General features: G+C 40.0%; 1 long non-coding RNA gene across 4 annotated transcripts in view; it reads left to right on the top strand.

Moving 5' to 3' along the window:
* Nucleotides 1–27,737, top strand: part of LOC140915997 (uncharacterized) — an 89,057-nt gene that overhangs the window by 44,010 nt on the left and 17,310 nt on the right. For all 4 annotated transcript variants that reach the window (XR_012160343.1, XR_012160342.1, XR_012160341.2 and 1 more), the window contains 2 exons: nt 13,500–13,644; nt 20,878–20,961. This is a non-coding gene — a long non-coding RNA (uncharacterized LOC140915997). The remainder of the gene's footprint in view (nt 1–13,499; nt 13,645–20,877; nt 20,962–27,737) is intronic.

The following is a 27,737-nucleotide window of genomic DNA, read 5'->3' as shown; positions in this document are numbered from 1 at the left end:
TTGCTTGAAGCTCTGTGGGATACTGCACCCAAAGAAAGTGGGATACTGCACCACAGACTGTAAAAACAAACATACATACGTGAAAAGCTCAGACTTCGGCCCAAATTCTTAGTTCTACACCAGCTGCAGATTCCCCCAGAACACTGGAAACCTTGGCTACCCGTTTAGGACAGCTTTCAGGCCCCTTGCACCAGCAGAGCCAGGATTTGTCCCCTTTTGTGCCTGCATGTTTATATTGTGACATCATCCCATCTGTCTAGTCAATTTATGTGTGGGGGTCTGCAGTCAAAACAAATTTATCACCTCAGATTTGCTACTGGTGTGTTGCCTAGGAGCTGGGATTTCAAACATTGCTGTAGCTTTTGATTTTGTTGTTGTCATTGTCAATGATAGTGCTGCCACTTACATGGTGTCTTTCATCAGAGGGTCTCAAAAGCTCGTTATGAGCATTAAGGAAACCAGTTTTACAGAGGAGCTGTGAGGCAAGTAGTGTATCCATTTTATGGATGATAAACAGAGTCACAGAGGTTAAGTGATCTGTCCTAGGTCATACAGTGACATTTGATGAATTCAGACAGTGAATTAGTGATAGCAAAGCCAGCACTTTGGGTGGGACTGTGAAAATTCATTTGCGGGCCCCCCCTTCACTGTGATCATCAATCAACTTGTGGTCCACACTTCTGCATAGGGCCAAACTAAGAGCATGGGAGATTAGCAAAATGATCCTCTGGGCTACATCCAAAATTTAATCAAGTCACATTTTATAGAGAAAATACAGATTTGGTGAAGATCTTTAGGTTCTTCCCACAGATCCTGCTTCATAAACTGGACCCTGCTGCTTGTTCCTTTCAAGTCTAGTGATTAGCTGACATTTAGCATTGGTTTAATAATTTCCAACCTATCTTCATAAGGAAGAGGGCCAGGAATTTAAGAAGGGAGATTGTATTTTTACATTTCTACTTCCATCACATTACAGGGGTCCAGGATTTTGTAGTGGGTAGTGAGTGGGAGGAGGGAAAGGATGGCTCCCAAGAGCCAGAGCAAGGAATCCGACCCAGGAGTCAAGGCTTCCACACCAGTGTTTTGTTCACTAAACAACACTTAACTGCAGCTTTTGACTAGCAATGCTGATTTTTGTTGGTATTTTGTTGGTATTTCAATCTCAGCCTCTAAAGAATGTAGATTTTAGAATGAGGATTACATTTACGGCCTGTCAAACTTAGCGGCATTCTTTTAACAAACTCCATAAATGCTATTTAAAAATATATCTTGCATATACACTAGTGATGCAATGGTAGAGAGAGGGAGGGAGAGACACACAGAGGAGCAGGGAAGACAGGGCACAGAAAACCCTTTGGTTCTTGTAGCATAAGCAGGAAGTGGATTAACTGAAATCAAAGCCTTTCAGAATCAAGGCCTCTGTTCTGCAACTGACCGCATGTAGGAGTACCCTTGCACTCACATCGAGCCCCATGGAGAGTCAGTACATGGAGAACAATTGCCGGATCAGGGCTAAAGTCAGAAGAATACGTTCCAGTCTTAAGGTCAAACTCAGTCCTCAAACAATAACATTTGCACATGATCTCTTTAGTTTGCCTTTCAAAAAACAATTGCATTTTTAAATATTTTTTATATTCCTAAAATTTATAAAAATGCTTCTTATGCTACTGCAAAGAGATGGTACAAATCTATTATTTATTGGTACAAATTTTTAAATGAAAATAAAGACTTTCATTCAGCTTTTAAAAAAGAAGAAATAATTTTGAATGCCGAATAAAAATATCAAATTTTAGCCCTGGAGCAAGTCTACATAATGAAGTCCATACATGAGGAACACAGGAAAATAAAAAAGGTGATCTGATGAATAGGCAATCAGTTGATCACAAAATCTTAAAATTAGCCTCTTATATTGCTCAAGTAATTTAGTAGGAGCACTTTCAATGATATATTAAAACTAGAGGCTACTGTTGACTTCTACACTGAATGCAAACTCTGAAAACCAGAAAGGCCTACAAGGCCTATTAACAAAAACTCTGCAGTAATTTAGCTGTTAATGAATAAAATTATGGCTTAATGTTTCAGCAATAGACTAGAGAAAATCTAGCAAAAGCTCCTAAAATGCCGGTGAGATGCTTAAAGCCATACCCCGCTCATTGAGAGGCAAGCCTTAAAAGCCAATCACTGTGTGTTATAGCAACATGTGCAGTTATAATGGACTTCAACAGATCAAAGAGTCAGAGTATATAGACTTTTATCAGAGGATGCTTACCAACAATGAGCCTTAAGAAGTAACAACACTAACAGGATTATTGTGGATGATAGAAAGAAACAGAATGCACAATTATTGTAAAGTAATGAGCATTATCTGATGTGAATAGCTGCCACTGAAGAAAACCACCACAGATGACAGAGACCTGAGTCATAAGGAACCAGTAAATGCCAGCCTATTTTTCTCTGTTACATTGAATTGCATTAGAAGATACCCAAGACTGAATCATTTGTATTGATTTTTTAAAAAAAAAATCAAGGCATCTATAATTGAACATAAGAAACCGTGATAAAAAAAAAATCAAACTGCTTCACAACATCCGCAGGGATTGGATGTAGCTGTTCATCACCTGTGAACATATGACAAAGCAGCCAGTGCTATGTAACTTTAACCCATAGAAACAGGTGAAAACAAAACCAAATAGGAGCCCCCCTCCCCTCCCACAAAATATGAAGGCTAACTCATGGTTGAATGTAGCAGAAACAGAAAGCCCTTTTCACACAGCAGAATGTACTGAAAGCTGCTAGCAGATCTACAGCAGACCTTGAACATTACTACCTTATATTATATATTGCATGCACTTATGCTATACTAGATGTTTTAAACAGTGTCTAAAGCAGACTTTAAGGTCCAACCAAAGCCAAACATCTGAAGGTCATGACATCCTTTCAAGAGAAAGTTTCAGTGCTGTGAGTTTGTCAAGAGAGTGAAACTTATTGAGAAGATTAAACATACACAAAGGAGAAACTGCACCACTGCCATCTTCTCAACTACACTTGAATCAGAAAGATCAGAGAGAGCTTGGAAAGTAACTAGATACTTGTCAGAAGAACTGATCCATTAAAAGGAACAAAGGAGAATGGTGATGCTCTTCAATCAAGCTGGAAACTCACCTTAAGGTAGATAACCGACAAGTCAGTTCCTGAGGCAATTTCTTCTGGCTACAGTTGACCCATAAGGGTCCACAAATGCCTCCAAAGATGATATTTTAGTGACTAAGGAGAGAGAGAAAAACATGTGATTACAAAGAATTAGTGGTATGCAAATAAGGCATGGTCCACATAAAATCCTGGGGGAGGGAAGGCCATTAACATTTTTTTTAAAAGCTGTATTCAAGTATATGTGACAAACTAGAGATACTAAAAATATTCATGGGGGCCATATTGTACCATTTACAATGGACCTCCAGTTCCACTTCCAACAAATGCTACAATAAACTGACCAACACAATTAAGTGTATTTGAAGTTCAAGGTTTTTCACATTGCCTTATGAATTCAAACAAGGAGTCACAGATGAAGGTAACATTACAAAGGAACATGAATCTTTAGCAAAAGTGGGCTAATTCTGCATTGTAAATAGGCATCCCTCTCCCCTCACCGCACACGTCTGATCTATTTGAGAAAAAGCAGCCCACATACAGATAGCAAAAATTAGAATAGCATGTTAAGTGGAAAGAGCCATTCTAAATAAAGCAAAGTATGGGGTGCATGTACATATGTGCAAAAATGGAACCATGAGAATTTCTGTGCAAAATTCCATGGAACAAACGTGGATTTTTTCCCCCACTGATCTGAAAAAAAACATACCATGCTTGTTCAATTATGTATTTATTTTTATATATATGTATCACACCAGTAAACATTGAGGAAACAGCAAGCTCTAGCTCAAACATTTGTTTGTTACTAAAAGACAAGCATTAGAATTGTATGTTAAAATTTCATGTACTGATGTAAATGTGATTTCCCTCCCCCCCCCCAATATCTCTTATCCTTATTTAAATGAGAAAAGTGTGTTTTCTAGAAATTTAATTTTAGAATTTCTTAAAATGAAGTAGCTTGCAATACGGTTAACAGAGGTTGTACCTTTGGAACAACCAGCATAGTGAGATTAAAGTTTTTGACATAACTAGAGCACATTGAATAGGATGGGGAAAAAATATTCAAAACAAGGCTAATATTTTCTCTTGCCTGAATCCTACCCAAGCTTTCTTCCATAAGAGAACTATTAATATCATTATTTGCCTTAAGCTGTGTTAGGTTTACTATTGTGGAAACACATAGTTACACTATGCTGTTCTATTGCTTCATTAAATGTGTTCATAAAGCCTCTGCACATAGATTTGTGCAGGCACCTCAGTAGCATTAATAGAAGCTGTGTGTAGAAATCCCTTGTGTCTCAAGTGAAGAACGGACCACATTGTGCAAGGGGAAAAAACACCATCCATAAACAAATGTATAATGATGGAAGACCACAGATCTTAAAAGACTGTTGCACATCTGAAATATTCACTAGCTATATGCCTATAACATTAATTTTGTAGCACAGAGAATGGTGATTTGGAGTTTCATACTACTTTGAAAACCTGATATAACCAAATAATTCAATTAATTTTGAATAGTGATGATACATCTGACTCCCCACCCCATGTCCTCTGTTTTAATGAATCATGCCATTTTGCTTTTTAAAGAGTATGGGACAAATCCCTGCTGAAGAAGGGCCACAGAAGGCACAAAATGCAGAAGAACCATTATAGTGCCACTGCATGAAGGGGGAAAAGAGACCAGATAGAAGAAGTCCACAACCTTTGTTTGTCACACACTGAGCCAAGCTACATTGCAATTAACTCCAAAGGAATGCAGAGAAAGGAGGGTTGTGGGCAGATCATGTTGTGAGAAGGGTGAGGTTAGTAAGTTTGAAAACTGCCCAGATTTTCAGCCACAAGACACAGTGGGCTCTGGCCACTAATATAGCCTGTTGGCCATAGTAATGGCCACAGACTAGCTGCATGGGTGACTGGAGCTGTAGCCTCAGACTGAAGGCAGCTACAATCCTCCATCCTGACTACTTTTACATTTACTAGGGATTTGAAGAGGGCATGGATTTGGGGATTTCATGCTGTGCACTTTTCTGCAAAAGATGACAGCAGTATATTATTAACAAGAGACAAATTGTGCTACCACAACACAAATAATACACACGAGTTGGGGTTGCTATGTGTGGGCCACACTTTGCTAAACACTGTACAAACAGTGAGAAGAGTTTTTAGGTTAACTAGACAAGACAGAAAGGGTTGGAGGGGAAAAACAGAGGCACAGAAAGGTGAAGTGACTTGGCTAAGGTCACCTAGTAAGCCTGTGGCAGAGCTGAGAACAGAACCCAGGTGCCCTGAGTCCTTGATCAGTGGCCTATCCAGTAAACCACACTGCCTCTGCAAAGTGATGATTGGTTTACGTCTGAAAAGACGCACAGTTAACAGGAAAGGGGAACAGTCTGAAAATAGTGTGAATTTAAAAGGACTGAGTTTGAAGAGTATGGTAACATGGCAGCTCTCTCCCCTCGTTTCTTTGTTAGAATTTAGATAGGAGATTATTTATCAAATAAATAGACATTTCTCCTTAGGCAGAGGAAGCTAGAGCAAATGGGGTTTTAAAGGCAAATGGAAGTCCAGTAATACAGCATTTCCAAAACTTTTCTAACCCTGCCTCCCTTTCAAAATAATAAAGATACAGATGGAGAGGCCAGTTTATTGGAAAGGTCAAAACTAGGATGAGGGCCTATTATTCATACAGGATCAAGTTTATTGCAGCCTGTGGCAGACAGCAAAAGGGAAGAAGTGTCCTGGGGTTTTAGTTCCCAGTTTGGTCACCTCAGCAGGATGCTTGTTTTATTGCCTGAAGTTCATCTAGCCTGTGGGAGATGTACAAGGGAAGAGAAGAGAAACAGATCCTTCTCCCTCTAAAGAGGAGTCTAAAATGGCCAAATCCTGAAGCTTGGTGAGCTCCCTCAATTCCCATTGATTTCCATGGAAACCAAGTATGACAAGGAGATGTTCAGCACCTTTCAGGATCAACCTCATGGGGCAGTGGGAGCACCACTTCCCAACTAAGAGCTACTACTTCGGAGGAGTAACCAAACATATTAAACAGAAAAAGAAATCAATTCTCCTTTGGAGCTATTAACCTGATTTTGAGCATTCTTTCACAGAGCTGTTGAAACAGTCATTTGGTGTCTCAGTAGCTTTGGTCTGATGACTTGCTTTAATTCAGATAGGGTTTCTTATTCATATTTAAGACATGATATCAAGTCACACACCCTAGAATGGCACACAAAGGGATCCTCTATATGCAGATCTCCATTCTCCTGTGTAAAAAGGGGACTCCACTTTGCCATGGTGGTTTTATTCCAGACCTCAACTAGGACGCTCAGAGAGTCCTCAGATGTGTACAAAGAGTGGAGAGAAGACCATGTGTCCTGTCTGGGAACGAATCACATTCCCCAATGGTACAGTCCCAGAAAATATACCACAAGGAGAAATTCACCAAGATTCATCCCTTTAACCTCCCTCCTGTGAGTTTTCCCATCAGAGGAGCAATGAGACCCATTTAAAAAAAATGGATAAGGGTTTGAGTGTCTACTGATATGAAGTTACAGTCAGAGTAATCTGTGTGCATCTCTACTAGGGATGGGCAGAAATTCAGGTTCAGCTGTTAGTCACCAAATTTTGGGGCACTGGGAAGTGATGTAAAGAGACTGTACTACAAATTCCCAGGAAAATATTTTTACCCCTACCAAATTGCTCACTAGAGACTGAAGGGTTTTTGTGGTTTTGATTTAAAAAGAAAAACAAAATAAAAAAAGAAAACCCCACAACCACATCTCCAGCATTCCCACAGAATGTACTGTGGTGTTTGGGGGAAATGCAAGATTAAGCCCCAGCGGGGTGCTAAAGGCATGCGAGGGATTTGAGTTTCTAATCATCCACCCATGGCCCAACTTCTGTTACAACTGTACAAAAGCAAGACATCAAGAGCTCAAACTGCCCCTACGTTCTTCACTCTGAGTTTAGGCATTGCTCAGCTCCCAGCTTACTGAATAAGTTTTACAGTGGGCTGCAATACCTAGGCCAGTATTGGAAATACAAAATGGCACTTCTCATTCAGTTCAAATTTGACTTTAAACATTTTTAAAAAGTTGCTGTTTTTCTTTACATGCTATATAAGATGCCATATTCAGTTCTGAACTCCATATGTGGCTTCCCCAGGACTTAAATGGCAATACTGTGACTTGGAGGGAAATTTTATCCCACTATATTATACTTTACTGTACATTCTGTATCTGCATCATTGCAGCCTGCATCACTGCATCCAAGGGGGTGTCAATGGATACAACATTCTCTGATAGCAAAATCATATCCCTTCCTTCCTGCAATTACAACACTATTCCATACAACAAACACAGACATCTGGAAACCTACTACCATGAGAGCAGCTGCGACTCCTGTTCTAAAATCAGGAAGTGAGCTGTACTCTCCTCAGGGTTTTAATTGTTATGGAACATGCTTGTAGCTTTAAAACACAAGAGCAGCAGCCAGTTTGATATACAATTTTAATGGAAAAGGTGATAAAAGTACCATAAATACATTGTGTGCACACACACGTGCACACACACACAGATCTCCCTCCCCTGTTAGAAACAACTATATTGTAATAGGTTAATTCATCACTGCTATAATACCATGGAATTGGAATTTTTTATATTTATTTCATTCGTTCAAATTTAAAGTGAAGTACAGTGGCACAAGCCATGAGCATTTAATTTTTTAATCAAAGGCAGTGTTATACCAAGCCATCAGTTATCAACATTTATCAGGGTTAATGATGATTTTAAACTTAGTGACTTTCTACTCATTTTAAAAGGCAGGCAGAGTGGTTTGGGAAAATGCTAGTCATTACTTGTGTCATGCTGTCCCCTGGCTTTAAGTTTATCTCATTAATCCTCATAGTAGCTTTAAGGCAAAAAAGTGCAACAGTAGCTACTTGAATCAGCAGATACTGACCTCTGCTATGTGAGAGGGACTAACCATTTGTAATCTTGATCCTTATCAGGTTATTGAGGCCCAGGAGAGAGAGAGAGAGTATGTAGTGTAGTTGTAGCCGTGTGGGTCCCAGGATATTAGAGAGACAAGGTGGGTGACCCACGTCTCTTGGTGTGAGACAAGCTTTCGAGCCATACAGAGCTCTTCTTCAGGTCAGGGAAAGGTATTTCCAGCATCACTGCAAAACTCAAGGTGGAACAGATTTAGTACAAGTTGTTAGCACCTAATGTAAGGGTCCATTCAAGGTAGAGTAGTCTGTTAACAACTCTGCACTCATAGGTCAAGGAGGGAGTTACTGGGTTATAGATTGTTGTAATAAGCTGAAAATCCAGTGTGTTTGTTCAATTCATGATTTTTAGCATTTAGCAGAGTAATGAATTTAGGCTCCCAGGCTTGTCTTTTGAAAGCGTTTACGCAGGTTTCCTTTGAGGACGACAATGGAGGTCAGATATAGAGTGATAGCTTTGTGAAAAAAACCTTCACCCTGTGTGAATTTATTCGAGAACATAATGATTTTCTAGTTTCACCCACACATTAGTTGTTGAGGGTATTTAATGCTCTGGATGAGGTACACCACATTTGTGATAGGCATGTGTAGGACCCATGGATCTTGAATGGTGAGTTATAGGGGGTGTTGATCATTGTAGCCGTGGAGATGTGTCAGGTTTTGGATCTGTTATTCTGGAAATGTCTGGTGCCACTTTGAGTTGTTGTGTCCTGGTCTGTAGGGAGCTTGCTTCTGATGAGGACCTTGGAGAGGTTGGAAGGTTCAACCTCCACTTCTGGCCTTGCTCTTCATTTAGTTCCACTAATGACTCTTGGAATGGTTCTATTGAAACGTACTACTCAACATAAAAAAAAAGTATAAAATCAGATCTTATAGAAACGCACAATTTTCTAACATCACTAGACCAGCTCCTGTGGTTAACTTGTCAAACTGTGTACTTGAAAGATTCCCAGTGTTTCTTTCACCTCTTTCAGATACTGGTTACTTTCCCCAATTGATCCGATAGTTACAATATTGTACTGAGGGTATCAAAAAGGAGATATGACATCAGTTTGAAAGCCATGAATCCTTTAGTCCTGCCAGAGTGCTTACTCAGCAATGCCTATTCCCCTAGAGCTAGCAATAGGTAGCACCAAACACCTTGTTCACTTTCCATTCCCCACAGCCTCTCAGAAGTTAAACCCACCTGCAGCTCAGATGAAGGAAGAGGGAATCCATCACAATATTCTGCCTTACTATTTAATATGATCTTTCAGTTGGAATCTGTTAATAATAGTCTTAACAGTGCTGATGCAAACAACTTCTCTCCTGCCTCTTTGGGGTATCCTTTTCAATATTTAGATTCCAGAGTTGATCTATTCCTACCATAGGATTTAATCTCCATGCCCATTGTAAAACGTGCAGGAGTAACCTTACATCCAGGAGGATGGGGAAGGGCGATGAGGGGGCGACACAAAACAAAAAAACTACACTTTTTTCCCCTCAGAGTTTCCTCCAAATATTTTCAAGGAGGGTAGGATTTGATCCCAAACAAACAGAAGCAGCAGCAGGTTAGGCCACAATTTCTGGAGACTAGCTGAAGGCACAGGACCTTCTTCATAGAGACTGTGCCTCTACTGGATTTGCAGCCTTCGCTGCTTAACACTCCTTACCCAACAGAATCATGCTGCCAGACTATCCAGGGGATCCTAGAAATGCCCCCATTAAATAGGAGGAGGTTCCAGCAGGGAAGGTGATTGAGATATAGGCCAGTTCAACTGCTGTTGATTTGTGAGTGAGGAGGTGAAAAACGATTCATGTCCGTCCACTGCTGAACTCATTCCTGTCCAGAGCTCCCATTTCCAACAGCTAGCTACCCTGTGTGCAGTCTGCAGAAAGGCTATTGTGGAAGTAGCTGTTTTCCCCCTTCCCAGCACTCACAAGCCAACAGTGAGAGATTTCTCAGGATTGATAGCATCCTTGGTTTCCATTTTCAGCAAATGATACACATTTCATTTTATAAGTAGCAGTGCACAGGTTCCACTCACAATTATTTTATGTAAATGAGATAGAATTCAAACAACAAAACATCTGAGGTGTTTAAATTTCAGCAGCTCTGACATTATGTGTAATGAACTGTGTCTATATGTATGTACACATGCAAACAGACACACACACCGCCCCAAATTAGAAAAAAAGATAAATTTGGGACATTCAGCATCAAAAACTGCAGGCATTTATCCTTTGAGCTAAGAGGAGAATTTCTTCAGTAGCGAGTAAATACCAGGCTGTTATAGTCATTGGGGAGATACAATGACACTAAACCAGTGCATTTCATATTCAGTTGTTCCTATCCGGAAAGCAGCTCTGACCATAGATCTTTCCCTACTAGAGAAGAAGGAGACCTGTTCTTTAAGAAACCAGTTTCTACTTGCATAAAGAGTAAACATTAGGTACTCAGTAAAGATTAAGATTCATAACAAAAAATGGGATAAGTACACTGGCAGAGCAATGACACGAAAGAGGTGGAAAGAATATGGGAGGAAGAGTTTTATTCCCTTTTTGCCATTAGTTTTACCAAAATAATCAAACTTTGTTGTTCTACTCATATCATCTCCGATTAATAAAACAAAGAAAGTGGAAGGAGATATGAGGAATACGATGAGGAGAGGCCCTTCTTTCCATACCTGATGGATGTCTCAGTTTGTTTATATTGGTTGACAGAAGAAGTTTACACCAAAATTATGTCACAGAATATTTATTGTTGTCAGAACTTCAGGTCACAATTACTGCAATTCTGGTAAGCTATCCTTGTCTTGAAGCACCCAACACCTTGGTTTTTGGCCTACTAATCATAGCATTATGCCTAATAGCTTCAGTAATGGAAGCCTCTAGCAAGTCTCACTAGCTCAGTCATACCTGGAGGGGACGATCTTGGAGAAACTGACCTAATGAAGGCAACAAAAAACAAGGTTTATTAATAATCTTGCTATCTTTTTATTAACTATTCGGTATTAAGAAAACTCTGAAAACCAAAGCCTTTACAGTACTTGAGAGTTTTACCACATCCTAACATGCAGAAGGTTATGAAATAGCTTGATTTATTATATAAAAGTGTACAGGATAAGTAGGCTGCTGTGAAAGTAGCAAAATTTTCCACAGGTTTGAAGAATGATCCTTGAAAGGATCACTATGGCCAGTAAAAAAAACCGCACCAACCACACAGGATTAAATACACCTCAAAGGAGTAACCTCTGTTTTGAATAACACTTCTTTAAATTAACATGGTAGCCTTAATTCTCTTGACTTCTGTTTGTTTATCAATATTTGCATCATTCAACATAGAAATGGCAATTGAGTTTTAGACCTGGTTTATGCAATGAGGGGAAGAGGCACATGCACACATTGACTAAAGGTTTGGGGCTTTCTCCAGTTTACTAGATGACTGGTTTTGGAGAAGCTGCCTTATTGACCAACAATTTACTTTTGGTTTGTCCATAGAACAAAAATAGGACTTAAGTCATGCATGGCATGAATATTTTGGTAAGAGTACATAAACTTAACCATGGGGAGGGAGGCAAGTAGTGGCAGAAAATATTTAACTGGTATGGCAATCGAGTTATATACAATGAGCCAATGTACATGAAAAGTGGTATGAGTAACTGCAACTTACAAAGGCTATATTCTTTTGTTTGGGTTTGCTCTATTTCTTTGTATTGTGTATCTATCATCAGAAGTCCCCCCACTAGAAATCTGGAATACTTTAAACAAGCTTAATTTACACAATATTTATTTTCCCTTTTGAAATATGTATTTGAAAAAACAGCTCACAACCTATTATACACACACACTTCATGAGGTATTCAATGATCAGGCCGGTTCCTGGAAAGAATCACTAATTTGACAAACAAACAGTTACAGCATACATTACACTAAGGTGTATTAAAAGTCTGGCTTCCATGAGGGTGAGGAATGTGAGCGGCTACATAGCTTAAATCCAATGAGCAAAACATACCCTAGTTATAATTTTAATAGCAGAGAATTAAAAAAAATAGAAAACTCTAAAAGCCAGAGAGAGTATTACAACAACTTGGTGGAACCAAATAAGATATATCAGCCAAATAAGATATATCAGGGATGCAGTCACAGGGTTATGGGAAACTCTGTTACAGCTGAACATCAATGGCTGCTTGTAAAAGTTAGCTTTGTGTGCTACTTTAATGAAAGTATAAAGGAGCATATTAAAAGTCAACAGTACAAAGAACACACAGTCATGATATAGTTCACAACAGTGAATTCTGTACTGAATGGCAAAACTGGGCATGGGATATCAAAATATAAACTGCTTCCCTTTGCCTGGCATCCTTGTAATGACACAAGCCAAGCACCCTAACCAGAAAAAGCCTATGGTAGGGGAAAAGAAAACACCACACACCTCTTTTCCATACGGAAGAGTAGGGTCTTTGGACAACATTTGGCTCCACAAGTTCAAAGGGGGCTATTTTATCTGCATTGTAAGTACAGACCCAAAGATTTCTCGTCTCCACACTATAGCTATTTTGTCCCATTTAATGTCATTTAAAATGATAGACGTGCAGCAGCCAAGTAGTCAAAACACCACATCATCTGACGAAACACTGCATTATAATGTCAGCGTGTCTGTGTTTTAACTATTCTTTCTTATACTGTACTTGTCCTCAATCAATCACACACTCACTCTCTGCCAGAGAATAGCTATAAGAGACAGCTATCTTTAGAACTCACTAAAGTTTCTAACAAAGGGCCCTAATACTTCATTCACTGCACAGGCAAGACTCCTTGATATCCAAAAATTCCATTGATATAAACAAAATGCAGGCTCAGACTAAAAAGCTTTTATGATTATTTAAACTAGGACTGTGAGAGGCAGCTCGATAAAAGAAAGCACAAAGTTTCTTTTAATTAAATTAAGCTAGATCAAATATGTTTTTTCCTTTTAGTATTTAGGATCTTTGCATCTTAGGTACAGTAATACCTACATATACAAATAGATGGAAGCACAATATTTTCTGGGAGGCACATATGGGCCTTTGCGTCTATCAAGTTATTTGCAATAGCAAATACCCATTAAATCCTTCATACTTCTATAGCACATTCTAACTGGACTAATTAATTTAGCTTCAACACTGCTTTGTGGTTGGGAAATACCCTAAGGCTCCCCCCTCCCTCAACTCCTTCCTCCACTATACATGGCAAAACTGAAGTAGAGAAGTTAAGTAACAGGAACCCAGGGTCACATCAAGTCAGTGGCAGAGCTGGGACCAGAACTTACATCCCTACCCTTCCAAGCCTGCATTTTAAATCACTTCCTCTGATGCTTTCTTTGCAGAGGAAGGCTCTAACATCAGATATAAACAAAGGAACTGCTTTCTTTAAAATTCAGCTGTTTTAAGGCCAGAGAATTGTTCTTTCGGGGCCTGATCCGGCAAGACCTCACATGGGCTACTCCACTGAATACAAGAGAGATTACTCAGGTGAGTAAGGACCAGCAGGATTTAGCCTCATTTCTTCCCCTCCTCCCCACAGATCATAGTTCTCCATAATCCAAAACGGAGTGTTGCCCATCAGTTTGGACACACATAAGGAACTGAAGGTTGTAGGTCACTAGACTCCTCATGTAAAATGAAAAGCACACACTGAAACCGATTATAATGGGCCAAATTTATCACTGGAATAGGCCAGTTTCCAACAGCACATGACAGGCTAAGCATTTTCAAATATAAAATGAATAGTACCTCCCCTAAAGAGTGCACAACCCAAGATACAGGGACAGCGTAGTAGAGGGGAGTTACAACATGCAAAACGAAGGAAACTAGATAGCATTAGGCCTTGTCTTGATAGTACAAAGTATTTATATTCCAGGGGGGCTTTTTATTGTTATTATCCTCAGACTTTAAAGAAAAGTGCACTGTGTACTTCTGACAAATTCAAACAGTTGACAACAAATATTTTAAATGCAAACAAGAAGATTTTTTTTAAAGTCTGGCTTAGTATAAAGCTTTCTGGAGCATTTCACATTTTCAAAGTTTACCAGATAGTCTAAAATATGTTAAAACTAAAGAGGTTTTGGTTTAGCAGGCTGTAAAACAGCTGGTCACTTAAATACCCCATTTGCTTCATCATCAGCTTTACTTTATACTACATCACAATTTTTAATCACAGACCTGATCTTTGACTTGGACTTGGATCAAGATACCTCTACTTTTCTCATATCTGAAGCTTGATTGTACTTCCATCATAGTCAATGGGAACACTGATATTGACTTTACTAGCTGCAGGAACTGATCCTCACAATTTAAAATATTTAAGTGAATATAATCATTATTAAAAGATTTCAGTGTGTTTACCATATGAATTGTCATCACTGAAACAAGCAGTTCTCTAGACACACAGAGGTGTACTCAGTAAACTTAAAATATTTTCATAATCTTCTCACAGGAGGTGTTGCACCGTTTAACTGTTGAGTTAATAAATGCTGTATATATGCACTAGCATATAATATCTGCTTATTGCTAAACTAAGGAGAAATGCATCCACATGTTGGCTGTAGTATTCAAGTCACAGGGTTTAAACTATCGTCAGAAGAGGTGACTTCATATAGTTATTTGTTATGACTGAGAATGCATCATTAAGTCAACAGCATTTACCATCTGGCATACCATAATTATTTCCTTATACTGAGATGAGCCTATTTTTCACTGAGGCAACACTGTCTCTCATCTTTCTGAGATCTCTTGCCTGATATTGACCTCACCACATTTGTCCACACTTAACTTCCAGATTCTATTAGTGCAATGTCATTGTTGGGAATGCCCTTAAAGGTTATTCATACCTTAGTGAAATCTGAATCTGCATTGAGTTATTGCCAGGTGCACTTGGTGTAAATGCTGATTTTGGTCTATAAGGGTGGGATTTTCAAGAGCGCCCAGCATTGACCTTACTGTGCTCTCACTGAAGTCAGCAGTAAAACTCACACTGACTTTGGGAAAAAGCTACTTAGGCCAACACTGGGCACTTTTGAAAATCCTACCCCAAAGCTGGCGTGGACCTTAGCTGCCTTCTGGAACAGCTCTTTCCTTATAAATCATCGCAACTATTGTGCTAGCCAAGAAGCTTCTGATTAAAAAAATCCCTAGATTTGACTGCTTAGGACTTGGAGGCCATATAACTACAATTGGCTTCCCTCCATTGGTCTGGTAAAGGTCATGTTTGCTGCCTCTCAAGGAAGGATACAAGTCCCAGATGGTTACTGTAAACTTTTCTGGGCGGGGTGGTATGATTCTCTAGAACATCCCCTTTGTGTATTTCATTTTAGTTCAGATCAGTCAATATGCTCCAATTTATGCGTGCAATCATTTGCTTTGCATCACTTCACTGGGTCAAAGAAACCATAAATGCACATTAAAGGCTCGTGGATGGCTTCTCCCTGCACAGGAGAATCCTCTAATATCATAAAACTGCTGTAGCAGCTCTTCTCCCAGTTCCCCTCCCCCCATCATGGCCACCAGTGTATGGGATATGGCTAGGATCCCAGCTGATCCTTTGATGTCACAACAGCTCCAGGAACCATGGACAGCTGGGTTTATGTTAGAGAAACCTGAAGGTTGTTGTAACTTATGCTAGTGAATGAACCAGCCCTAGGATTGGGGGAGCACAAAGATGCATATTCAAATACAACATTAAAAAAAATGGACCAGACAAAAAGCATCTACAGACTTAGGGTCAGAAGTGGACAGCAGAACCCCCACTGGTTACAGTTGCAGCGGGATGATAGCATTTAAAACAATAACTAGAATCACAGAGCTATCTATTTGTAATCCTTCTGTTGTATACAGCTCTCTATCAAGTGATTTTATCACTTCCATATACGCCCAATAGTCAGGTACAAAGGAAAATTGTTCTTTATGATAAACCATGCTGGTGCTACGAACTCATGACTTTTGAGGCCTACTTGGACTGTTTTCCTGGCTACTTTCAAATATATTTACTTTTCTATACAACAACAGATGACTTCTTCCTTTCCCTTTTTTCTGAACACCCAATGGGATCTCATTTCAATCTGTATATTCCATGATTACCAGAGAGTTAATGATGAAATGTTATATCTACAGCCTGCTATTTAATTCTATTTATATTTATTAAGTTCAGGAAAAAAACAGTTTAATACCAAATGTAAAAGTGCCAAAACAAGACACATTAGGATGTCAAGTACGTTCAGACAGATGTATAGCTTTTCTGTGCACACTCCAAGACTCAATCTACACATTTTCAAAAATAGCTTGCAAAACAAGATATTATTGCATGTGAGTGGGCATAAGACTTAACAAAAACCTGGTGCAATAATAGATTTTTTTTCTTAGCTGTACAAAAAAAGTTTTTGTTCCAGGAGACCAATTAAATATACAGATTTCTTTAACACAAAGGCAAATGATTATTTGTTACCACCTCAGCCAAAATCTATTTTTGCAGCAGTCATTGGTCTTCCTGTGTTCAGACAGGATTGTATTTAGTTGTGTTCACAATGGTTGTATTTTGAACAGTCTGATAAAAAGCCTCAATATGTCAATTTGTTTTAGGTAATTTGAAACCATTCTGCTGCCTGCTGTAGTTAAAACATCTCTTGTGTACTCCATCTCCCTGCACTTAAATATAGAAGGAAGTGTCCTAAACTTGCAATCCCTTAATTTTATAAACATCCTGAAGAACAAATGCTAATAACTTCCTTGCTTAGTCAAATAGCAAACTGTAGGTTTCAGAGCTCTCTGATGGGAGTCAAGACGACAGTGAAAGGCAAAAAGCAATATGTCAGCTCTGTGGGCTGCTTATTTGTTCACTATCAACCAGAACGTGCAGGGAACTGGAGAGGGAGGACAAAGTTAGAGCAGACCTACTGCAGCTGTGCTTCCGGAACATTGTACAATTTTAGCACATGAAACCTATGGCAATGAAGATGAAAATATTTTAAACAGACAGAGATAATTTCTGTATTAATTCCAATAATTACTTTAAATCAGACAATTCACTGCAGAGGTTCCCTACAGAGCAGCCATGAATTAACAATCTGTATATCGTCATGCTTATCTCAGATAAAACTCTTTTGAAGACCTGCTTTTGAAAGCTGCAAATTTTAACAGATTTTACTGTCCTTGTCACATGCAGAGAAAATGGTACCAAATGGCTCATGTTTTTGTGACTCTGGGAACCTGGATCTGATTGTGGATGAGAATCAGAAGTATGCATTTGCAATCACCTTCAGTGATCTAGCCAAATCCATAGAGGTGGTTCTCTATTTGTGTTTTGGTGTCTTACAGATGCTGTCAATTGACTGCCCAATACAGAATAGGCTGGATATATTTTTTTTTGGTTGGTTGGTTCTTTAAACCAGATATAACAAAACCAAAATAATGGGGATTAGAATTCTATAAGGAACAACAGCCAAAGCTAAATGGAATCAGGATGCAAATGGGTATTCATCACAAAAACACAAAACCAAACCAAAAACCAATGAAATGATATATTATATATCTAACCTCCCCAGAAATAAATAACTGCAAACCGGGGAGGTGAAATATAGATATAGATATCTCACCCAGGGACTGCTCCAGGCACCAGCGAACCAAACAGGTACCTGGGGCAGCAGATGTAAAGGGGCGGCAGGACGTCGGGCTCTGGGGCGGCAGTCCGCCCTTGGTGGTGGCGGGAATTCAGCGGTCGCTCCGTCACAGCATGTTTCGTGCTTGGCGGCAATTCAGCGGCCACACCATTACTCCGCGTCCGTGTTCAGAGGCGAGGTTTTTTGTTTTTGTTTTTTTGCTGGTTGGGGCGACAAAAACACTGGGACCGGCCCTGCTCTCACCTCCCCAGTTTGCAGTTTCCAGTATATATATTTATAAAGAGCCTTGACATGCAATATATTTTGCAACATTTTCAAGTAGGGGTGGCACCTAGAGTTAACATTTGGCCTTCTTGGCTCCTTGTTACAGTCACGCCTTCTCCAAGATATTCCTGTAGTTTATCACCAGACTTCTGTCCATTTGGGAACACTGTTGTCATCCCTCGGTGTTTCTCCAAGGTCCCCCCCGAGAGAAAGTGCATGGTTTAGTATTGGGAGTGTGATGGGGGTAAGACAGACCCAATCAGATGTAGGAGTTCTAGCAGCAACATTTGGTAGCATCTGGACAGTTTTAGTCAGGTGAAAATCATGTCATATAATAGCTTATCAGCTTTACCTCAACTGATAATGTAGTGAAAAAAGTGTACTGCACAAGTAGGATATCCAGTGTCATCCCTCCTTCTCCCCTTGTGTCCAATAATGTTCATTCTTGTGAAAAACTCAAACCAAAAAGTTTTCAAAGCCAGCTAAGTAAGATCAACAACAGGGTATCTATTACATATTTTTACAACTTGTTTTCTGATTAGACACTCATTTTGCACATGGAACAAGTACAAACTCTCCCTCTAGGATTGAGGGTTGCTCACCACTGACACTGAACCTACGCTGTGAATCTTGTAGTAAAAAAATTGGTCAGAGTTGGTTTTACATTGTTTTACTAGATAAGTTTGCGAGGTAATACTTTTTTCTTTTTAACTTTAACTTTTATTTGCTAGTAGTAATAAAAAAAGTCTACCATTCCTTATATACCAGTTCTATTTACTTATCTTTATTCCTTAGTCTGAGATGAGATGGATTTAGAATACTTAAGTAGGTTATACTGAGCAAAAATAATACTTGAACGCTCAACAGAGGCTTAAATTTTCAGCCACTATAATCACACACCTAGAAACAGGCAGCTGCATACAATGGACCCGTCAAGTTATCAATTGCAGCTAACACTCTTTCTTATAGAGGCAGACTTTGTGGCTCTGGTTTCCTTGCTGAACCTCTCCCTGGAGGACTGCCCAGCTGGAGACAATACAAACCCCCGAGGGCCAATTACTTGGCTTGGTTCTTGTCCACATCACCTGAGAGCTGTCACTTCAACACACAGATAAAGAAACCATATGGAAAAAACAGAAGTTGGGTGGTGGTTGGGGGGGGGGAAGGATCATAACCAGATTGTTAAGATGACTGCTTTTGTCCTGCTTGCCAGAATATTGATTATTTACATCATAACTAATTTAATAAGGAGATTAAGGGGAGGGGGGTGAACAAGGTCTCTTGTCCACAGAGGTAGTCCACTGAAATACTGTCCTGTTTATTGTGAGATGTCATATAATGTGTCTGAAATAGCTAGAAAAATTCAGGCCCAGTCCTCAGCTGGTGTGAAGTCACCATAGTTCCATTGACGTCAATTTACACTACCTGAGAATCAGGCCCTGATCGTAATCATCCATTTTAGGTCACTATTTTGGAGATGGGATTGAAACTTATATTTTCAATCAGAGGCTAAGGCTTAAAAATGGTAAGAAGGGATACTGACGTATATTCCATATTCAAAACTCTACCTCTTCTATGGAATCATTGGGCCATATCCTCCGCTAGTGTTAAGTCAGCAGATCTCCAAGTTTGACACAAAAGTTCTTGGCATCAGTAAATCTGTGGCACATAATTTTAAACCAAGCTAATGTAGCCTGCTCAGGTTTCCATAAGACTAAATTTCGAAATTGTTTTTTTCCCCCCAATTCCAAATTTAAATAAATAATCTGTAAAATTGCATGACAATAAAAGAAAATGCATTCCAATCAAGGCCATGTCCTCCCCCAGCATGCTGGGCATCAAATCTTTGGCAAGGTCACCGGTTTCTGTGACATTCTAGCATGGCAATTTGATTTAAATTTTAAAAATGAAGGCTTGTAATTAAATATGGAAATGATAAATCTGCACATTAGCCCCTGGCATTACTTATTTTGCCATTATATTCAGTTAGGTTCTGCTGTTCCATATTTTAAGTTTTCAGTATTCCAGAAGGATAATTGCATCAGTAAAGTTGGGGGGAAAAGGAGGCAGGGAAGTTGTAGGCTTTGGTAGCTGAGTAGTTTGGTGGGGCTTTTGTTACCTGGGCAGACAGTTTGTAATGGTTGGATTAATACATCAACTGGATGTTTAGGCTGAAAGATCAGCAGTAAAACAGTTAATGCTGACATTTTAAAATTTACATCTTTAGGTTCCAGAGTAAACAGTCAATTGAGACGAATAAGGCTGTTCACTTTCACTCCTTTCAGACCCCTTGTTTCAGATTGTTTGCAAACTCAGAAAGACAAAACATTGCATTGGTTTATACTTGGTTCCTAGTATCAAAGTTATCTTTGAACCAACGTTTGTTGCTGCTGTTTAAAGAAAGCTATTTTAAAAACAAACAAAAAACCCACAACCCTATAACAAGGGATAATTTTGTGGCAAATTCCACATGGCAGAATCCATAGAACACTACATGTCATTTATTTTAGGGAAAAAGAAAGCAATATCCCCTCCTGATTCTGTTTTAAGGCAACTAACTCACACCTAATTAATGCAGATTACCAGGGAAGTTATTACATAACGGCAACTTCACATGTCGTTTTCTTTAAAGTTTATAACTAAGTATCTGAAAAATCTAAATATATTGAACATAGAGTTGCTTTCGTTAATCTTTATGAGATAAAGTGTTATGTTAAAAAGTATAGATCTCATCTGACTTTGCTATGGTGGGATTTTCTTTACCTGCTTTTTTTTTTTTAAATCAACCCACAAAACTAATCACTGCTTTTCATTATTTGTATTTGTTCAGAACCCTTAAGATTCCAGCGAGAGTCCAGAGACAAAAAGTAGACGCTAAGAACAGGTTCATTTACCACATTTCACTTAAAACAAAGTAAGTCTTAGATTTGGAGAATTCCAAAGGGAGGTTCGGGGTCTCTTAGTCTTGTCAAAAGAGACCACAACAATGGTTTTGTTATTGTTGCTGCTGCTGAAAATGAAGATGGAATAAAAAACCATAGTTTAAAAGGTTGGCATAATAGGAGCTCATTTGGGCTTTATAGCCGTTTGAAAAATGTAATGCTTTTAATAAAATAATGATTAGACATACAATTTGCAGATGCAAAAAATGGAAGCCACTGCTCAGATGTTCTTACTGGAAAAAAAACTGGAGGTGTGTGCCAGGTGACAGTTACAGCAAACTACAATACTTTATCTTTGATGCACACCCCTTTTTAATTCATGTTTTACTGTACAATAATCAGCTAAATATCAGAAGTGCTATCCCTACACCCTTTGCCCTCATTTGATGTACAGAGCACAGCTCAACTCTTACTACAGCTTCTCAAAACAAAATACCCATTTTAACGTTCACCTCATTCATTTGGTCAATGAACATTAATGTCTTCCCTTTTTCCTTTAAGAGAGGTCACATGTTCAGATGCCATTGGGCACAACTAATGTAATATTGAATCACATTCAAGAAAGTTAAGTATCTTAACAGTGAAGTTGGATTGTTCTTATATGCCTTCTCCTGTAATCCACCCAAGGTGGCCCTCTGTCCCCCTCCACAGATTTGCCTTAGGGGACTGGGTCTTTTGGCTCAGGCCAGAGAGACTCATGCTGCTACATCAGGAGGTCTCCTGGGTTCGATCTGCATTGTTGATGGTGTCTCACTCGGGGTGTTGTGCAACATTCCTAACCCCAAATCAACCCTTGCATTTCATGATTTCATCTTTCAGTAGCCGTTTGTAGGGAGGGGAAGAACAACAATTATTCTTAAATCACATAGGGAGATAGTCTGGAGTTGGGTGGGGGGGGGGGGGGGGGTGTTGCTTTAAAAGAAAAATGAGAGTCTCATATTCACTGTTCCCTAGACAGTAACGAGAGTTTTTTTCAGATGACGGATCCATCTCTTCTGAGCATGCAAATCAACAAAGGGCCTTAGAGCACGTCTTCAGAACAGAGACCATTCATGCTCAGTTGGCTGTCAGTCAGCATTTTATGATAGCTGAACATGCCACATCTTTGGCTAGAGATAGGCACGAATTTGAACAATCCAAACAGGAGGAGTTCAAAACTTTTATCAGGATCTGCATTTGAATTTTGTAAATGGTACCTATCTTAAAATTTCAACGCTACAAAATTTCCATGGGTAACGAGAGCTTTCACTGAATCCTCTCCCCACCCCCCTTTTTGTGACCAGCTCCCATATTTTAGATATTCCCAATTTCAGCGCTGCCTAACAGTCTCTTGGATGTCTACATTTATGCCCATCTGTTATAATGGCAGTGCGCCCAGTTTGAAGTAGTTTGCTCCATTTCTCTGAGACAGATACTAAGCTAAGGCTGGTTTGAATGTACAGATAACACTGCAGTGCCAATTTGCTACAGGAAGGTCCTCTCGGAGACAGCTCTGCCATATTGGTTCCATGTTTCTTTTTCGTGAAATTATATTTGCTGACATGTATTCAAACCTGCCTTCATAAAAAGTTCTCCAGGATCTTACCCTTTACTGTAATTCCACCTACCAGCGAAACAGGTAGTATCACAGCCAGAACTGAGGAAAAACAGCAAGATCTCAATATGTCAGACACTTCAGACTATATGGTGTCGAGACCATATCCACATGCACTGTGCAGATAATCTGATAAAACCAGGAAGGACTAATCTGATGCTATCAAGACTCAATGGCCCCAATCTTGTCCATCAACTGGATGATCAGGCCCCAGCCTCGTCGCCCTGCCACTAATTGTTCTAAACAGCTCTGCTACAAGTGGGCAGCACAGACTTGTGAGGCTTCAACATATGTGGAAGCCAGCAAGAGTAGGGGGCTGAGAGAGCAGTGCAGGAAGGGCAAAAAGGAGGAGATAAGAAGAAAGAGGAAGAAAAGTGACAGGTGTTGAATGAGGTGGTATCTGCTTGAACTTCCCTTGCCCCTCATCTCTTGTTTTGCTAAGCAGCAATGAGAGTTTATGACTCCCACCAATACATTTACTGAACAATAAATAATATTTGGCACTTCCATGGTACCAAAGGTTCTCAAACATTTTACATGCATTAGTGACTACATTTCCTAACCTTGCCAAGAAAGGAAAAAGTAAAAAGCAAAGGCTACAAGGACATCTGTTCTCTCCTGTAAATACACAGCAATGAAATATACTCCTTTTCTCCCCAAATATTTGTGGGAGGGGTGGAGGGGGAACACTGCCACTGGGAACATGGGATAATGGAGAAGTGATAACTCCGCTGCATGCCCAGTGGATAGAAATAGGAAGTGACAACACTGCTGCATGTCATGTCTGTATTTCAGAGCTTGTTTTACACTTGATATTCCCCCCCCCAACCCCCCAGATTTCATTTAAAAAAAAATAGGGTGAAATCCTGGTCTCATTGCAGTAAGTGGCAAGTCATCCATGGATTTCAGTGAGGCCAGTATCTCACCTTAAATCACTTTCTTGATAGTTTTCTTAATATACCTGTAAATTTAAGTCTAAAAAATCATCTGGCCCAGGTTTGGAAATGTTTTCCCCATCCCTCCTCACCCCACAGTTTCAACAGAACACAACATACAGTAGTACCATTAAACACAGCACTTTTCAGCCATAGATCTCCAAGTGTTTTGTTAAACAAATAACTGTTAACCCCACTTTATCAAAAAGGAAACTGAGGTACAATCAGGGAGCATGATCTGTCCAGAAGCTCTGAGGCAGAGCTGGCAATAGAATTTGAGTCTTCAGAGACATAGTCTAATGCTCTAACCTTTAGGTATACTACCTATTAGTTATCAGCTTTAATTAAAGTAAAAAAGTTTTTGAATTATATTAAATGAAAGCAGAAAAGTTATGTCTCCTTTCTGGTCCCTCCCCAAACCCCTTAGGTCATTTTCCACAACAGAAATAAAAGCTTTCTTGGTCGTGTCTTTTGTCCTAAACAGCAGCGGTTAGCTGCTTGTGGCTAATTAGTTACTCAAGTGTAATAATCTTCCAGTGTGACAGAAACTGTTTAGATGGAGTTCTCTGCAAGTAGTGTACTATTGGAAAAGATGCCATAAATCAGCAGGGCTATGGAACTCTTTAAACAAAGCAAATCTGCTGTGGGAACCCATTACAGATTTAACCATGTAATATTTATGTACCTAGCTGACTTGTGCTTTTAACTTAACACTTTTCAGCCAGGGCTTTTTAGCACCTGGATCACATTAACCAAGAATGAAAGTCACCCAGTATGCAGAGTCAGCATAAAGCCTCGACACAAGGCCTTCAATATAGGGTTTGCATAGGAATTAAGTGGTATACACAGGCCTTGCACTGGACCTCTGCATAGAGGTGAATTTTACCTAAAGCTTTGAACAAGAAAGATACAAAAAGTATCAGTTTCACTTGTTTACCTATACAAAATGCTAAATCCATGGAGTACAGAATCCCCACTTATTACTATCCATGAAGATAGGTAGGTATACAAGAGATGCAGACAATCAAGGAAAGTTCTTATTCCGAAGAGGGTTTTATGCAAAAGCAAGACAACAGAAATCTACAAACATATTAGACAATGGTTGTGGACACTGAAGACAAAGTCTCATCTAACAGTGACTATCAAGTTTGGGTGCCCAACCTGAGACACCTTTAAAGGGTCTGATTTTTTGAGAGGGCTGAACACCCATTCTCTGAAAACCAGCCCCTTCAATGAGTCACAAGTTAGGCACCCAAACTCATTGCTGAATATGTAAACTATAGGCCCAGGTGTCCAGGCATATTTTATTAGCCTTCAGTAGGTCACAGCTGCGTACCATCTGGTCCTTAAGTTACCAAGCGGAAGAGAACCCATTAAGGGGTTAAAAGCTTATATGCATGTTTTACTTACACACACACACAATTTAACTCTCTCTCATCACTAAAGTCTATCCCCCATTTAACCTAACAGCCGCAGGGGGTTCTTTTTAAATTACACTTTGCAGACAAAATCTGTAACTTCACCTCTTCGTGCCTTTGGTTTATCTTTCTACCCTGTCTTGTCTATTTAGGGGCAGAGGCAGTCCCTTACTATGTGTTTGTACAGTGCCTAGCACAACAGGGCCCTGATCTCTGTTTGGGCTGCTCTGCACTATCATGATACAAATAATGAAAATTAAGCTTGTCTCTCAACCATGGTCTCTCACACCTCCTTTGCCAATCCTCTGAGAAATGGAATTTGGGTCATTAAACCAGCTCCCAGTCAAGTTTCCTAAATGGGATGTTAGTCAGGATTTAAGCTATCACTGCAGTGGCTGGCCTGCAAGGTAAAGCATCACTGCTGCTGGGCTGGAGAAGCAGCTGGGGGGCATTTAAGCTAAGATTTAAAGGACAAGGACAAGGCTTGTGAGCTGCTCTATGGACCCAAATTCAGTTTCTCAGGACTTTAGGCAAGTGGGAGAGAAGAAAGCAAAAAGGAAAGAACTAGAGGTGCTGGGAGGAGCGAGGAATCATAGAATATCAGGGTTGGAAGGGACCTCCGGAGGTCATCTAGTCCAACCCTCTGCTCAAAGCAGGACCAATCCCCAATTAAATCATCCCAGCCAGGGCTTTGTCAAGCCTGACCTTAAAAACTTCTAAGGAAGGAGATTCCATCACCTCCCTAGGTAACCCATTCCAGTGTTTCACCACCCTCCTAGTGAAAGTTTTTCCTAATATCCAACCTAACCTCCCCCACTGCAACTTGAGACCATTACTCCTCGTTCAGTCATCTGCTACCACTGAGAACAGTCTAGATCCATCCTCTTTCAGGTAGTTGAAAGCAGCTATCAAATCCCCCCTCATTCTTCTCTTCCTCAGACTAAACAATCCCAGTTGCCTCAGCCTCTCCTCATAAGTCATGTGTTCCAGTCCCCTAATCATTTTTGTTGCCCTCCGCTGGACGTTTTCCAATTTTTCCACATCCTTCTTGTAGTGTGGGGCCCAAAACTGGACGCAGTACTCCAGATGAGGCCTCACCAATGTCAAATAGAGGGGAACGATCACGCCCCTCAATCTGCTGGCAATGCCCCTACTTATACATCCCAAAATGCCATTGGCCTTCTTGGCAACAAGGGCACACTGTTGACTCATACCGAGCTTCTCGTCCACTGTAACCCCTAGGTCCTTTTCTGCAGAAGTGCTGCCTAGCCATTCGGTCCCTAGTCTGTAGCAGTGCATGGGATTCTTCTGTCCTAAGTGCAGGACTCTGCACTTGTCCTTGTTGAACCTCATCAGATTTCTTTTGGCCCAATCCTCTAATTTGTCTAGGTCCCTCTGTATCCTATCCCTACCCTCCAGTGTATCTACCTCTCCTCCCAGTTTAGTGTCATCTGCAAACTTGCTGAGGTTGCAATCCACACCATCCTCGAGATCATTTATGAAGGTATTGAACAAAACTGGCCCGAGGACCGACCCTTGGGGCACTCCACTTGATACCAGCTGCCAACTAGACATAGAGCCATTGATCACTACCTGTTGAGCCCGACAATCTAGCCAGCTTTCTATCCACCTTATCGTCCAATCATCCAGCCCATACTTCATTAACTTACTGGCAAGAATACTGTGGGAGACCATGTCAAAAGCTTTGCTAAAGTCAAGGAACAACACGTTCACTGCTTTCCCCTCATGCACAGAGCCAGTTATCTCGTCATAGAAGGCAATTAGATTAGTTAGGCATGACTTGCCCTTGGTGAATCCATGCTGACTGTTCCTGATCACTTTCCTCTCCCCTAAGTGCTTCAGAATTGATTCCTTGAGGACCTGCTTCATGATTTTTCCAGGGACTGAGGTGAGGCTGACTGGCCTGTAGTTTCCAGGATCCTCCTCCTTCCCTTTTTTAAAGATGGGCACTACATTAGCCTTTTTTCCAGTTGTCTGGGACCTCCCCCGATCACCATGAGTTTTCAAAGATAACGGCCAATGGCTCTGCAATCACATCCGCCAACTCCTTTAGCACTCTCGGATGCAGCGCATCCAGCTCCATGGACTTGTGCTCATCCAGTTTTTCTAAATAGTCCTGAACCAGGAACTGAAGGATAAAGAAAAGGAGACTTTATATAAAACAAACCAAACAAACAAACAAAAAAGAACCCACCACACAGCAACCAACCAAAAAAACACCTCACCCCTCTTCCCAACTCTCCAATTACCCCACTCAGCACACGTTGTACTTCAACAATCCCTTCCACCTGGCATTTTCCTATTGGAAAAAAAAATAAAGTAGGGGTCCTGTTTAGTCTTGTCAATAGAAAGCAAGAGTCGACAGTGCTTACTGAACCATAAAGTGCCCTGCAAAGTGCCACGCTCACTGTACAGGAAGCAGGACACTAGGTAGACAGAGAGGACAAAGCCTTAGATTATAAAGATTACTATCTTGCATAAAAGTTGAGAAGGGGTTTGTAGCCTTTGATCTACTATTTTATCCCTCTATGGGTAACTAATTTTCTTTAGTCACAGATACATTGCACAATATATACCTGCTCATGCACATAAAAATGTATTTTAAAGGGGTAAAAGAAGACTAACAATAAGCCACTGTACTAACAGGTTTCTGGTCCACTTCAGATGGTTGAAGCTACTGGAGCAAGTGCCAAAGTAGAGTGGCCCTGGCTATATTAAACATGTACATTTTGGGTCTGTTCCTCTCAGCTGTTGAGCATGCAATTTATGTCAAGCTCAGC

Source organism: Lepidochelys kempii, chromosome 8, assembly GCF_965140285.1.
Source record: "Lepidochelys kempii isolate rLepKem1 chromosome 8, rLepKem1.hap1, whole genome shotgun sequence".
In the NCBI taxonomy this organism is placed as follows: domain Eukaryota; kingdom Metazoa; phylum Chordata; order Testudines; family Cheloniidae; genus Lepidochelys; species Lepidochelys kempii.
The sequence above is the reverse complement of the archived record's forward strand: the minus strand, read 5'-3'. Positions and strand labels throughout refer to the sequence as shown.